A 14952-nucleotide genomic window follows, 5' to 3' on the forward strand; every position below is an offset into this window, starting at 1 on the left:
TATTTAGAACGTTAATAACTTCATTAACAATATATACTTTTTCTCCAATCCTATCACAGTTATTCGCACTTATGACAATTTTCATGCTTACAAAATGAGATAGACTACTCATTGGGTTCACTTTAAGCAGGTTATTTATTTTTCAACCATTTTAAATACCTGATCGATCAATTAGGTGCGTGCATAATATTGAATGACAATGTTTTCACTGACTCTTCCTTGGTTTTACAAATACCACAACAGTAAATATTCAATATGAAAAACAGGATCAAATTCCTCTAGGCCTAAGTAAAGTTAGTGTTGATCTAGATGTTCATCTAGTGACTTATCTTTTCTCGGCATTTCTCTCCCTGATGACCATGTTTGCTACTAAGAAGAGATGTTGGAGTTTTCTAGCAGGTAATCGCCAAGATCAACTCATATCGAGTATCACCAGTGGTGTTATTTAATTAACATAATTTTCCTGCTTCCTACGGTAGTATCACGACATAAGAAATGCTGAGTGTATGCAATCATACCCTAATCGCCAAATTAAGTCAAAGATTTTCAAAGAATTAGTTTTCAAATTTGAACGGAGTGATTAAATGCGGATTTCCCAAATACAAGAGATATAAAATCGATAAATTCGGAAATTTCTTGGGGAAAACTCTTGCTGAATGATGATTAACAGGATTTGAAAATTTAAATAGAGAATTTTATTGGCACGACGTGCTTCGATGCTTAGGCGCCATTTTCGAGAATGGCATACTCCACGAACCCGAGAATGACAACTTAGCGTCGGAAAGTATCCTATCAATAAACATGCTATGTAATTTTACAAAGCTTGTTTATCTTCAATCTATAAGAGAGTAATTTAAACTGGCCTTTGAAGCAGCTGCATATGACATTCGCTACCAATCAGAAAATAAGAATTATCAAAGACTTTCAGCACTATGAAAAACTACACGAGGGCATTTCCTAACGTTTTGCGGCAGCACTTACGCATTTAAAAGACTCCGCATGATGAACAGTGAGCAAGGCATATCCTCCTTACCAAGTGTATTATAGCATTGGGTAGTTGTACACGGTGTTCACTCCCAGGTTTTTTTTCCAATTTTAATTCTAGAGCTTCTTCATTGCACTTTATTCACATTCGTGAATGCAAGTCATGTTAGATATTTATTGCCTAAAGAGGGCAGTCAGGGTTTTGCTCCTTATCCCGACACCTGTCGGTGAAGTTTTTGGTTACCTAATGTTTTCCTGGGTTCATTCGGCAACGAACCTGGCTTCACTCGCTGACACATCGTGCTACGAGTAGCATTGTATCATTAAGACGCATGACGCATGCTGAAGGTGGAGCCTATAACCTGGGGAAAGTCACTCATTGCTCTCGGCCGACTTTCTTTTTTTATACAGTCCACTATCTTGTTTAATTGTGATGTGTCCGACACACATACACTTATTTCAACATCCGGCCAAATGCGGACGGAACGAGAGACAGTGAGACCTCTAAATCTTAAAAGCTAGAATGGTGTAGTTTTGAACATGCCTTACATTAAAACAAAATTACTTGGATTTATGTATTTTATTTTAAAAATCCGTTGTCTAAAACAGTATTTTTACACAATTTATATATTTCAATGTGTGCATGCATATTTAGTAGCTCAACAAAAGAACATTACGGAATCGACATCAGCCTAATCATAACAAAAGGCGCCAAAGGAAGCACGGATTTAACACGACAGACACGGATAATTCGACAGACGGAGTACTTTAAGTATCCTCCTCAAGGCACTCAAGCAGGGATCGGACAGCCTCTGAAAAATCTAGCCCAACCTATCTCTACTATCTCCCTATGAACATCTGAAACTTGACCATCTTTTTCGATAACCGTGTGTAATAGCCACAAAAAGAATATGAAATCAATCAAATTTTGCGAGTTTGCTTTATAAAATGAAGACATGATAGATGAAAAAGTAATCTTTTTTTCATTCCACACAATCTTTATTTTTCTCAACCAGTTTCGACCTATTCGGGTCATAATCAAGCGTAGAAAAGTTTTTTCACTTCTTGATAAAAGAATGTAATAATGTTAATCAATACTTTTAAATCTATCACCAATACAATAATTAAGGAAAAAATGTAACCGTGCATGACAAAGCAAACATTTTAATTCATGAAAACCAACGAGGCCCAAAAATTCCGTGTAAGGAGTCCACACACTCTTTATGAAGAGTAAGATAATAACCCAGTGTGAGCAAGTAGTGAATGATAAAAGTAGTGAAAGGAAGCGGTGAAAGTGAGGATAGGAGGAAGGATTAAAAAAATATCTAAAGGAGACAACGTACTGCTTGAGAGAGTGGGGCGACTAAGTCGATAGGAAGTTTGCGGGAGAAAAAAAAACAAACGAAAGGAATGCAAAGAATGACAAAAGACATCGAAAAAAGACCAAGCTCATTGGAGGACAACGAGGAAAATGAATACCAAGAAGGATTTTCCAGAGGGGGCGAAGAAAGATCAACAATGACGTTTTTATGAAAGAAGATGGAAGGTCTGGGCTGTTGCGTTAGGGAAACTTTCTTATTATTTTTTTATTCTCTGGAATTAATATCAAGCGAGAGAAATCTCGAGGCTTAAGCTAAGAATGATTCGCGCGAAGATTATTTATTAATGCCCGGAATTTACTAATTATGACTCGAATATTGACAGAGCTCTCGCCATAAATTTTTAGGATTCTTATCATTCAGCTCGGTGTAGAGAAAGTTTGAGTAAATTGTGCTCAGACTCCTAGCTCAAAAAATCCCCTTGGAGAATGCGGAGGAACTATCTTGATATCCCCTAGTTGAATAGCTACCAACAGTATAGAAATATTTAAACATGCTATTGTAAAATCAATAATAGTTGCCGATTCAATTATTTTAAATCCATAGTTATTTCTTCGAGAAGCTAAGATTTTATTATGTCAATATATTTATAAAAATAATGATCAAATGTTATAAAATTTGGTCAAATGAAAAAGTCGTGCCGTCAGTAACTTGTGATTGTTATTCACATGGTATTTTTACAGCGTATTCAAGCATTTATTATTGGTTGTACATCACGATAGTTCCAAAGTTAATGGCTACAAAAGAGGAAAAATTAGAAAAATTATAGTAAAAAATAAAAAAACACCACCATGGAATAAAATTTTAGCGTGCTATAGACTTTGGTAGTACTACAACTACCAAAATCTATAGTACGCTACCAAGTTCTACAACTCGATAACTTCATGCCCGTGATTTGTATGTCCGGAAAGTTCACACAATGCCTTTAAAAATTAGAGGCTGAAATTTTTCTACTTAAAGAAAAGCATTACCGAATAAAATTGAATTCCACTTCTTCCAGTGAAGCTTATTTCCCATCAGGGGTCACTGATCCTAAACAGTCGCCTCCAAGTCACCCAGCCATTCTCAACATATTATTCTCCTTCCATATTTTCTTTGGCCTTCTCCTCTTCCCTCCTAGCGGCAAATTTGGAATTCCATTCCTCACATACTCCTGGTTTTTTCTTTAAATTTGTCTACACCATTGCATCCTTCCATCTTGCACCTGCTCATCTCAAAGACTTCTGCAATCTCCCTTATCGTCTTTTTCTTAATATTATTTCTTCTTTTTTCACACCATTTATTTAAGCCGCATCCATTTTTTCGGTCCTTTTTTAGGCCTTTCTTATCAGTTCATTTCCACATGCCCAGGTTCACTTCCGCACAACAGTTTTATGTACTTTTCTCTTGACCCTGCTCCCAATCCTGAGATCATGCAACACCCCTGATACTTGTTTTTCCAGTCTCTCTACTCTGCATCGGTTCTGTGGTTTCCTACTCCTTACACTCCAGTTGTCAGAAAGATATGAGCTTTGGTATTTTAATTCCCCCATTTTCTATCCAACCTCTCCTGAAATATCTCCATATCCCAATGTTGCCTTTTTCTCCAAACCACATGTACTCAGTTTTAAATCAAATTGCATATCTTAAGCTCTCCACCTTCAATCGCTGCCTTCAATGTTTCCAGTTTTTCCTGGAACTCCGTTTTCGTACACGCCTTTCCTACCAACACAAAGGCGTCCGCAAACAACACTGACCATGGGGCTTGCTTTCTCATCCCCTCTATTTGGACATTCATTTTTAGGTTGAAAATATAAGGACTGCTTGACTGCTGCATATAAGGACCCCTGAACAAGTTTAATTAAGTAGTAATTAGTTTTTTAAATTACCATTCCTAGATGAATCCAAGTCTATTAAAATAATATGTAAAACCCAATATGAAAATGACATTACATTTTTACTAAATGATAACTCTTCAAGTACCATATGTAATGTACAGTATTTTATGAAGTAATATAGCTAAAAACTCTTCTTTAATGATAAAATATATTAAAATACTCAAGTGCTATGATGATAACTTGTATTGTACTTCATTACCCCCTCCCCCATAGAAAATTGAATATCTATTGCGAGTTAGCAGAACATTCGTACACACTTACAAGAGGGTATCTGATTAGGACACATCCAGGAACATCTCTCCTGCTATGTATCAAAACATCTTATTCACTGAGATTTTTATCCTCAAATAACGTATGGAGATGAACAAACGAGAAGCAGCTAACACGCGTCGCAAAATGAAGGTGATCACGACGCAGGTCCTACGAAACAACATGCCACGCAAGAAACAAGCGCCGGAGGGGGAAGCTGTTTCTATCCCCATGGGGAAGTAAGGAAAGAGAAACTCTAGCAGTTTTACTACCAGGAAAACGCCGAGGAATGTACGAGGAAAAACACGGAACGAAAATTCGAGTGAATAAATGGCAGACGAAGGTAAACAGATTCCCGGTAACTGGAGACGGGAGCGTCCTCCCGATTCTCTGGCCACGCCCCTTACTTTTATGAAGAATCTCTGGGAGAAGTTTAAAGGTGATAGATAGGAAGGTTGAGCTAAGAGTACTGAATAAACAGTAGGATGAACGTTATGCATAAATGTTCAAGGTATGACCGTGACGAAAATGACTCACATATCCACTGAATCACTGCAAAGTGAAGCGTTTTCAAATCATACAAGGAAAAATTTAAATTGAAAAGATGCCATCGTGTATGTAAATAAATATAATTTATTTATTACTTTAAATACCTCCGAAAGTGGCACATATTGGACTTTTAAATCTAATATTTTTATCACTTTAAAAATAAGACGTGTAATAACAACAATTCCTTTGATAGCAGCAACCTAACCAGGAGGGATTTGAACCCTCAACCTCTTGTTTGGCAGGATACGGTTTTAACCCACCGCCACCATGTCTGGAAACCGGCCGCTATCGACCATAATAGAACTCCGACTCCAACAACAAAATACGTGATTTCTAAGCATAATTATTCGTAGAATTAAATCCTATATTTTGCTTAAGGGTTGTCAAACTTGCAACAGGAAGCGGGTTATACGAACTAAACTAAGGGTTGAGAAAACTTTGGGTTGAAGCAAGCCGTGAGTAAAGGAACCCGGTGCAGCCCCCAAAGGAACTGGAAAGAGACGAACCCGTCGCCATTCAAACTGAATTCTGCGCTTCCTCTCTCCGTGGGAATATTTTGCGGATGCCCTCTTCGTAATGTGTGAGTTCCATAATTTCGATTGACCTCGACGGAGAGGAATATTTATCCAAATATCTCGTTAAGAAACTCAGTAAGTTGAATTTAATCGAAGATATTGACTTGTTTTTCTTACTAACAGAAAATTCGTACCATGGCTAAATAGCTCCAAATCTTCCCAGGTACAACGCCAACTCATACATTACGCAGAGAAAACCCGCTAAATGTTAGCTGTTAAAACTCATACTCTCGGAGCCATAGATAGACATTTTAATAGCCAATGCTTTCGGATAGTGTAAAGCCTGATAACGAATGCAATAGTTTAGTTCACACGGTATTTTAACCCGAAACTTGGTTTGGGTTTGTGAGCGCAAACGTGTACCCTGACTTTAAAAGCTGGGTTGGTAACCGGGTCAATATCAAGGCCTGTCCAAGGAGTAGCGCCTACTCAAAGGATTTTGTTTGTGGGGTTCCTAAGGCATCGTCTAGGGACCTTAGATTAGCAGCCAAGCATTTTGGCTACATACACTTGGCTACCACGCAAAATTTGTCTATGCATGTTGTATTCTGGTTTTAAGCCCAAAAGAGCATTCGCAAGCGCAGACTACAGTGATGCGGCAGAGGTAAAATTACGTTTTTTCCTTTCTGAATGCTATGCCGTACTCCCCATACTGCTTTTGGGTACTTCTTGACTACATTCACATGGGATGTCGAAGCGAGGGAAACCAATTTCTTTGCCACCCGGCATGCGGAGAGAAGATGCTAGAAAATAAAAAAATGGAATGAAAATGTGAGTGAATAAATGGTTTGGGTATGCAAGCTGAGTTCCAGGATCCAAAGGGAAGGTACAAATAGGATAGTTCCAAGATTTTATTACTCATTAGGTGGATAGAAGGTGAGTGCGGGTGAAAAACCTCGGAGCGAAATGGCCAAAAAACGTAAAGCAGATTGGCTAAATACACTCATGGGGATAATTTGGCATTCGGAGTAGTGTGAAGCCTACTTATGAATACCGATGTAAATACCATCAGTCAACAATAAAGCGTCCTTAAAAGCCCATAATACTATAGACACGTGAGTGTGATTGATGTTTTTTTATCTTCTTTGTGTCAACTTATGCCCTTATTCCACTTGATTCCGTTCCTTGAGAAACGTACAAAGAGAATAAAAAGAGTTTTACGGCTCAGTAAGTGGATACAAGAAATGGTTGTATGAATAAAAGTCGGGCCGAAAATTTTAACGTTTATAAGAACGTAAAGCAGAGCAGTAGACATTCGTATAATTCCAAAGCCTACTTTTCGTAAGTGTTGTATATACCATGTAAGTTCCATCCTTTGACAAAAATGGAGCGTCCTTACAAGTCCACCGTAGAAAAATGGTTTTATTTCTTTTGCCTTCTGAATGGCAACGTATACCCTCATTCCAATGTCCATCACCTGATTCTATTCTAAACTGAAAGTGCAATAAGAATAAGTCGAAGAGCTTCACTGCCCAGTAGGTGGATAGAATGTAAGTGTGTTTGAGGAAAGACTCGGAACGAAAATTCGAACGTATAAATGGGCCAAAAACGTAAACAGAATGCCAGGGGAAGAAAGTTTGTCTCCCCCTCCAGTGAAGGTAGTCAACCCTACCCCTATCTTGTCATGGGAGAAGTCCCAGGGCAAGAGACTAGAAGGAAGATGGACCCTGAACAGCCCTTGGGGAGGGTATGAGGAGGGTATAATGGCAGAGGTGGGGTATATATATGTGTGTGCGCTCCCTAAGGGTGAGTGGAACACAGACGAGGCCAGGATCAAGATCATGGGGGTGGGGAAGTCAACAAAGGGAGCCTTCGGAGAGGGGCTGAAGGGGGATGGTTGAATAATTCAGGAAGCGGAAGGAGGAGAGGCTGTCGGTTGGATTCCAACACTAGCTCGGTTGCTCCCTCTACCAACCAACCTTTCTTTCGCGGACTAAACCGTCTGACTGGAACAGAAATGGAAAGCCTGAAAATAGGGAGGAAGGAGCTCGCACATTGTGAAACTTGGGAGAGGAAGCGGGTTATATGTAAGCAAGGGTGGAGAAAGCTTGGGGGTTAAGCGAGCCGTGAGTTAAGTAACTCAGAGCAACCCACCTCCCCCCAAAGGAACTGGAAAGAGACAAATTCGTCGCCATCCATAGTTAATTCTATGCGCTTCCTCTTTCCGTGCGTGCTGATTCCTCTTTGACTCGTTGAGACTCGTCCTGAGATATTCGGATATATATTCCTCTCCGTCGAGGTTAATCGAAATTTTATCATACCTTTCCTAAAACAAAGTTTATATTAACACGAAAATATCTCGAAAATTTCCCAGTTACAAAGAAAACTCATACCTAACGCACAGGTCAACCGCATAATCAAGAATACTGAAATTCATAGTCAGAATCATAGAAATATAAACCCTCTCGGTGCCACCAAGTTGGAGAAGCACTGGGGAGAGAAATGCTAAAGGTTTTGAGATAAAATGAAACATTTTCCATAAAATAATTCCGCTCCATGATTTTTTTTATTTATCAGCATGCTGTTTATTTTATATTTCTCTCATAATATTAAATATTTAACTGCATAATTAATCCAAATTTTACTCAAGAGTTTAGTTTCTGCTTATTTGTTAACATGCACAACTAGCTAGCGTTATTTACGGTTGAAAATATAATTGACTTCTGCTTCTAACGCGTCTAAAGCGTTATGACTGTCCTTTTAATGAGGAATTCTTTCATATCTCACCTCCCAATGCCCACTCGTACAAATTAGGATGGCTCCCCCTAGTGGCTCTCTCTCTCCTACTTATTCTCTCATCTTCCTAATCATGAATATTATAATTGAGGATTTATCAGTCGGACATTATAGGTGCTGACATCCATCGCACATTCAAATGGATTTAAAAGTCACTACCTGCGTCTATGATGGCAAAGTAATCAAAATTTCAAAAGGAACTAAGATATAATTATGAGTAGTATTAACAGACATTTATTCTTGAGATGATATAATTCATCAAATTCACATCTTTTCCTCGCGAGCATAATTCTCCATTACAAAATTGGATTAAACTTATCGGTGTGGGATCATTGCTGCGTAATTTTTGAAAACCAATTGAAATGTGCTCCAAATACAAACTTGAATTAAACTCATACGGAACGGCCCGGGGCTACCCCTACGTATCACATTTTATCCTAATTTTAGGGTTTAAAGTAAATGGATGATTAAGATTATATACTTTAATGACTTCAGCGTATTGCTGTAATTAGGGCCGTTAACTTCCAAGGAATAAATTATTGGTGTAGATCGAATAAACTGAATTTACACATAAATCATAGCTACATTAATAGAGGAATTTTTTCCTTCTCTCTTCACTTCTTTTATTCTCTCTATAATTTCATTCTCTATATTTCTTTATTATTTCATTCTCTGTATCTTTTCATTCTCTAGTGATATAAGCCTTAGGGTAACTAGGGCATTAGAATCAACCAGAGAATATTCTAAATTTAGCACAAATCGACAAATAACAGTAAACCAGGATTTACCTTTTTTTTTAAGTAATCAGAAAATCCGATGGACACCATTATAATTCATATCGCTTCTGGGAAAAATGAGTAGATATTTTTAAGGTGAGCATATTAGTATCAGATTATTTACAAAACGAAGATTTTGCAAAATCTATAAAAAATAGATTTATTACGGATACAAAAAATGTACGTTAAATGATCGATGCGCAATGGATGATGCACATAAGCGTAAATGATTATTTAACCCATGGGTAGATATTGAATTAATGCTTGCAAAACTAATTCAGACCCACCTCTTTATTCATACATTTTACACGGGCCACATATAATCCGAATAATTGATCCGCACAGGTGAAAACTACGCAGGCAATTTTTTAAATTTATATAATCTCCTTTGATACAATATGCACAGTAAAAAAAAAACTTGTTTCTTCAGATAATCTCAAATCCTACAATCACCAAATGCGGAATAAATTAATATATTAATGCATTATAAAAATAATCATGGTTTGTTAATAATTTGCCAAATTCTTCAATTAATTAGAGCTAAACTTTTTCGCTGTTAAATTTTATCAAAAAAGTGGATTCTATTAATGAAAGGATCAGCAGGGCGTAGGTAAAATAAGTCTCATTCGCCTACCGCATTAAAAATTGACAACAATGCAATATGAATTAAAAATCCGATTTACAGTGTTTATAACGCTTGATCCAGCGATTAAATTGCAGGCACATGACATGCAATTATATTTGCGCTCTAATTTTATGCACAATTACATTTTAAATCTCCCATTTAAAGATCTATGGGGAGATTGTACTGCAATTCTACCGAAAATAGCATTACGAAGACCTTCCGCCGAAAAGTTTTACTACATACAATATCAGCAAACTCAGCGTATTAATAAGAAATACTTAGGAACAAAGCATGTACATTATTTTCCCCCATAAAATCGCCATTAATTCAACATCAATTAAAAAAATTCAGATCATACCGACAGACTCCAGGACCACAAATCACCAAATATGGTCACAGCTAAACATTAATTCCAACTTAACCGTTTCTAACCCAGAGCTACTTCTGAGAAAAAATACATTCAAATATTTCTCATCAAAAGAAATTGAAAATTTTCTGCTGCACCATAATTGTTGTGGAAGCTACTTCACTATATTTCACCCTTAAATTTTACAAAACAACGTAGTATTTTATATTTTCCCTGAAGAGAGCTGAGAGTACACACATTTTCTATGTTACTTAGAAGCTACATTGGGTTATAATGGATTAAAATAATCATTATTTGAAACTATTTGCGACATTGTTCAACTAATATATAACTCCAAATTTATACAGTTCAATGAAATAATAGCATTGGATGCGAATATGACGCAGACTTGTGCCCAAATATGAGAAACATTATTATTTCCTCTAATGAACAATGCCATTCAAACATTCATGGTCATGAATGCACTCTTGCTGATTATGTTTACATTATGCGAACACCTTCACCTCGAATGAAAGGTAACGTGCCAGCCATATATCACATTTCTATAGCTAGATCCATTGTTTAGGGGGAAAAAATCTCCGTGGAAACAAAAGCCTGGGGAGTTTTTTTTTCCCCAATCCCCCAGCGACGCTTCACTTAGGATTCCCTAAGGATTCACCATTTCCACTCATTAAGGGATCTGTTCTCTTCGGCGAACCAGGCTTTGGGACCACCTCACAGTGAGGGCTACACACGCTAAGGGGTGGGCTGAAGAACATGGATACTGCCGTCGCTTTAAGGCGAAAAATAAGGTCAGAGGACTGAAGAGGGAGCTGATATTCGGGCAAAATAGATAGGATATTAAGCGATGAATTCATCACCACCCCACTTCTTACGTATCTATTGAGCGCTAGATAAGTGTCAAAGCGAAGTACTTGCGCAAGATATTGAAATTTTTGCTGGTTTCATAAAAAGGAATTAAGAACAGTTTGAAGAACAGAACTATTTTTCATTATTTCTATGTAAGATTCGCCCATTCATTTACATCATCCTGTAAAACCTTTCATAAGGGCCTTTATCCTCCAACCCACACCTTGCCTGACTAATAGTCGTAGTTATACAATGCATTTTTCGGGATGAATAAATCAGAATATCTCCATTATTAGATAATTTATTTAACGGTGACCATTGAGCAAGGCCCTTTGCTTTCACAGTTCTCTTACTTGGGTACATAAACAAACATCCCGGCCTCCTTGGCAAAAATACAAAATATAACATAGACGGTAACCACATATTGTTATGGGCGTAAAAACAACTAACAAACTAAAAACGAACTTCTTCTTTCTCCTTGCTGATTATTCCCGTCTCGTCAATAACCACCGCTGTAAAGGCTCTCGATGATTTCTCCAAAAATTTTCGGGGGAGGACCCAAGGACCCCCACTTGCCCTGGGCCATAAACCCAGAAGGCCCCCGAAATCTCCGGTAAACCCCCCTACCCATTTCAAAGTCCTGCAAGGAGACTTAAGCAGCATGGGATGATTTTCTCCTTGCGGAAAACGGAGAGGATGGAGGCAGGCAAGTTGCTATACCCGAGATGATCGGGGTGCACGCTTCATGAACATGCAGGCCGTGGCTAAGGAGAGACCAAGTCACGTCTCCGTCCACCGACAAGGCTGAGGGGAGGATGCGCTAGTGATCGGTCGCGCCCTCCCCCTCTTCCTTGAGTATGAGAGGGCATTACGTGCTCAGCATACCAATGACGCCGTCATTTCAGACGAGCAACAATCGGGTCGATGACTGGCCGAAGACCGTGTTGACGGCCACCGCCGGCCGACGGTGTAAACACGGTTATCCCGAGCAAATCTGTCGCGTTATTCCGACCGAACCCACCGAAGACGACACTCAGGGGCCCTGTACACAATCCAGTGACGGTTGGGTCGATTCTGCCTAAGATCAGTAATCATCAGTATACAATCCTTTTATTGAATATAGGATAAATTTTAATAATCATCTTTATCCCTGATATATAGTACTTTTAAATATGCGTATGAAAGAATTGAGGTAACTTACCACTTGTACTCTTTGACTTAAAATACTATATCTATGTTTAGAACTTGGTAATGATGCCCAAGTATCATAAGTTAAAGGACCATTAAGTTAAAGGACGGTTAATATGAAGCAGTGGCTCATACTGCTAAAGGAATAATTTAAGTTGGTCCATTAGAATGAACAGTAGTATTCTGGGTAGCATAACTGTGACTAGAGTAATAACAATAATTCACAGTAGCTTGCACAAACGCGCCTGACTGATTTTCATTAAATTTTGTTCTTCGTCTTATAGATCATTTTTTGATTGAATAATCCGTCTGTTCCCTGAATTTTTCTAAGGGGTCTTAAGAAGCATAGTACAATAGTGAGCTTAGTGGCGTCCTTCTACCCCTAAGTCCTTGTGCCAGAGACAATAATGCCAAAGTCCAAGGGTAAGCTTTGAGAAACCATTTCATTTTTTCAAGGCTGTTATTTCAAATCCTAAAATTAAACTCTTTCAAATGGAAAACTTCTTTTGATTGCGCTATACTGCAAATTCAACCTATTTTTTTTTCTTCAACTAGAGCGATTATTCCCGCGAGTAAGATAATTTCGTTCACCTGTTCCGGGCTTAACTTTCCAATATTTAATTTCATTTAAATCTTTTTTCTTCTCCACACATTTTTCATTCATTGAGGTAATTAAATGGCATCGCTTTATGAAAGATGGATTAAATATGTATTAGTCTGATAGTAATTAAAATATTTCAATTTTTAGAGTTAAGGGTAATGACCTCTTCTTCCTCAACTAGATTGTAAGTAGTTTAATTTTGTTATTTTTTTGAAAACTTGAGTTACCTTCCATAAATATTCAGTGTGCAGAGTCCAACCAATCCGAAAAAATTGCGACTGAAACCATTTCGGATTAGTTGGTTGTTCGGATTAGCCAGAATAATAGTCAAATAAAGGGTTTGAAATAAGAACGAATCACAAGCGTACGTAATACATAGCAACGTGACTGAACAATACTCTGCTCACCCTATCCCTTCTTTGGTACAATACGCTGCTTACTCATAAGCGCGCCTAGTACGTTCGGCTGTCGCCACTCCACAATTTTTCGTCTGTTGCTACGATGCGCAAACATTTCGTCTCGCAGCAGTTCGCTTTGACCCTTCGTCAGTCGCGTCGCATTTTGGAACGCTATATATCGCGCGGAGTCTCACAGTCACCATATTAGAATGGCTACAAAAAATTCATGAAAGTAGAAACAACTGCTTTGACTAAAGTAAACCATTCATTTGTTTCTTAATTTCATGATAGATGACAAATTCATGCATAATAATCATTGATATATGTGTTTTAATAAAATTCTGCATGCTACTTATTTTGACTCTTCTTACAGTTTTTCTTCCATCAAAATTGTATCAACATGTTTAATTTGACCAATAAAACCAAACACATTTTTCACAGTTTCATAGCACTGATTTTTCTAATAACCTAACAAATGTTTTTGACAACAGGGGGATTTATTGATTGGTGTGGAGATATTTTATATCGATACCGCGTTCAGTTGAACGTGAAAGATAATTTCTCCCATTAGATTGAAATGTTATTATACGATGTACCCACAAAATTGCTGTGTGTAAGTTTACGGTTTATGCTATACATCTACATTAATGTAATAATCCAGCATATACGTACGAATCAGAGGAGAAAACGATGTATTATATGCCAAAGTTCAATAAAATTATGTTAAAACCATAGCAAATCCTTCGCAATAAAAATTTTATTCAGGTGTTGAATCACAATAAAAAATTCTTTGCAATTAGACGCATATCCAAAAATTAAATAATTAAATAGTTGTTAGCTGTAATTAAAAACGTATTCATAACCTTAGCGATGAATATCACGAAGCTATTAGCGTGTTACGTATTGTAACCCAAGTTGTCAAGGCGTCTACCAGACTCCAAAAACAAAAAAAAAACATGAAAATTAATTCCATAAATGTTAAAAAACATATAATTATATTTTTGAATATTTCAGAATCATAAAATAATAAAATACAAGGAGTATGTGTTTCCTAACTATGAAAATGCTATGCGGGCACAAAATAAGAAAATGGCCTGGCGTCTGGCCACGCTACCAACGCCACGTTACCAACAATAGATTAAGCGAAAGCTCGGGTTCAACGTGTATGGATCAGTGCAAGTCTGATGTGTATATATAATTAGGTTAAAGGGAGGTAAAATATCATTTGAATAAATCACGTCTAAATATTCGAAGTGAAATATTTCAACCTTAGAAGCAATCGCTGGCTAGGCCCTTTTATGCCTTTAAATTTCAAGACAGCCAAATTACATTCATGCAGACTACATTCGCATGCAACTAAAGCAGCCCAGTAAAGCAGGAGTTATGGTTCCTATTATGACTTTGCAATTTTTTTTCCCATTACCAGAATCAGCATTGTCAAAATAATAAGAAATTTCCTTCCTTTCTTCGCCCAAAAATGGGAGCGGCAAAAATTCCTCCTCAGAATTCCCAATCGTATCCACTTGTTCCTCGGAAATGGCGAAATGCATGCCGTGACTCCGCGTCGATAATGCTAATCACACGAAGAGTGTGTGGAAACATCACGGTTCGGGATTTGGAGCCCCAGGGGACTTCTGAAATATTGATCGCCAATCGTCCATCTGTCAAAGTGTCGACGGAGTAGCAGACAGAAGCGGAGAGGGACGAAAGGTTTACCCTGAATTAATAATGGACCATTTATTCTTTTTTCCCTTTTTATCACTAAAGATTCAGCGGTACATAATCCAGCATAACGCGAA

General features: G+C 37.7%; 1 protein-coding gene across 1 annotated transcript in view; it reads right to left on the reverse strand.

Annotated features, from left to right (window-relative positions):
- The window catches only part of LOC124167724, a 999415-nt gene that overhangs the window by 884488 nt on the left and 99975 nt on the right, over positions 1 to 14952 (reverse strand). The gene's annotated exons all lie outside the window — the stretch shown is intronic.

Source organism: Ischnura elegans, chromosome 11 (assembly GCF_921293095.1).
Source record: "Ischnura elegans chromosome 11, ioIscEleg1.1, whole genome shotgun sequence".
In the NCBI taxonomy this organism is placed as follows: Eukaryota; Metazoa; Arthropoda; class Insecta; order Odonata; family Coenagrionidae; genus Ischnura; species Ischnura elegans.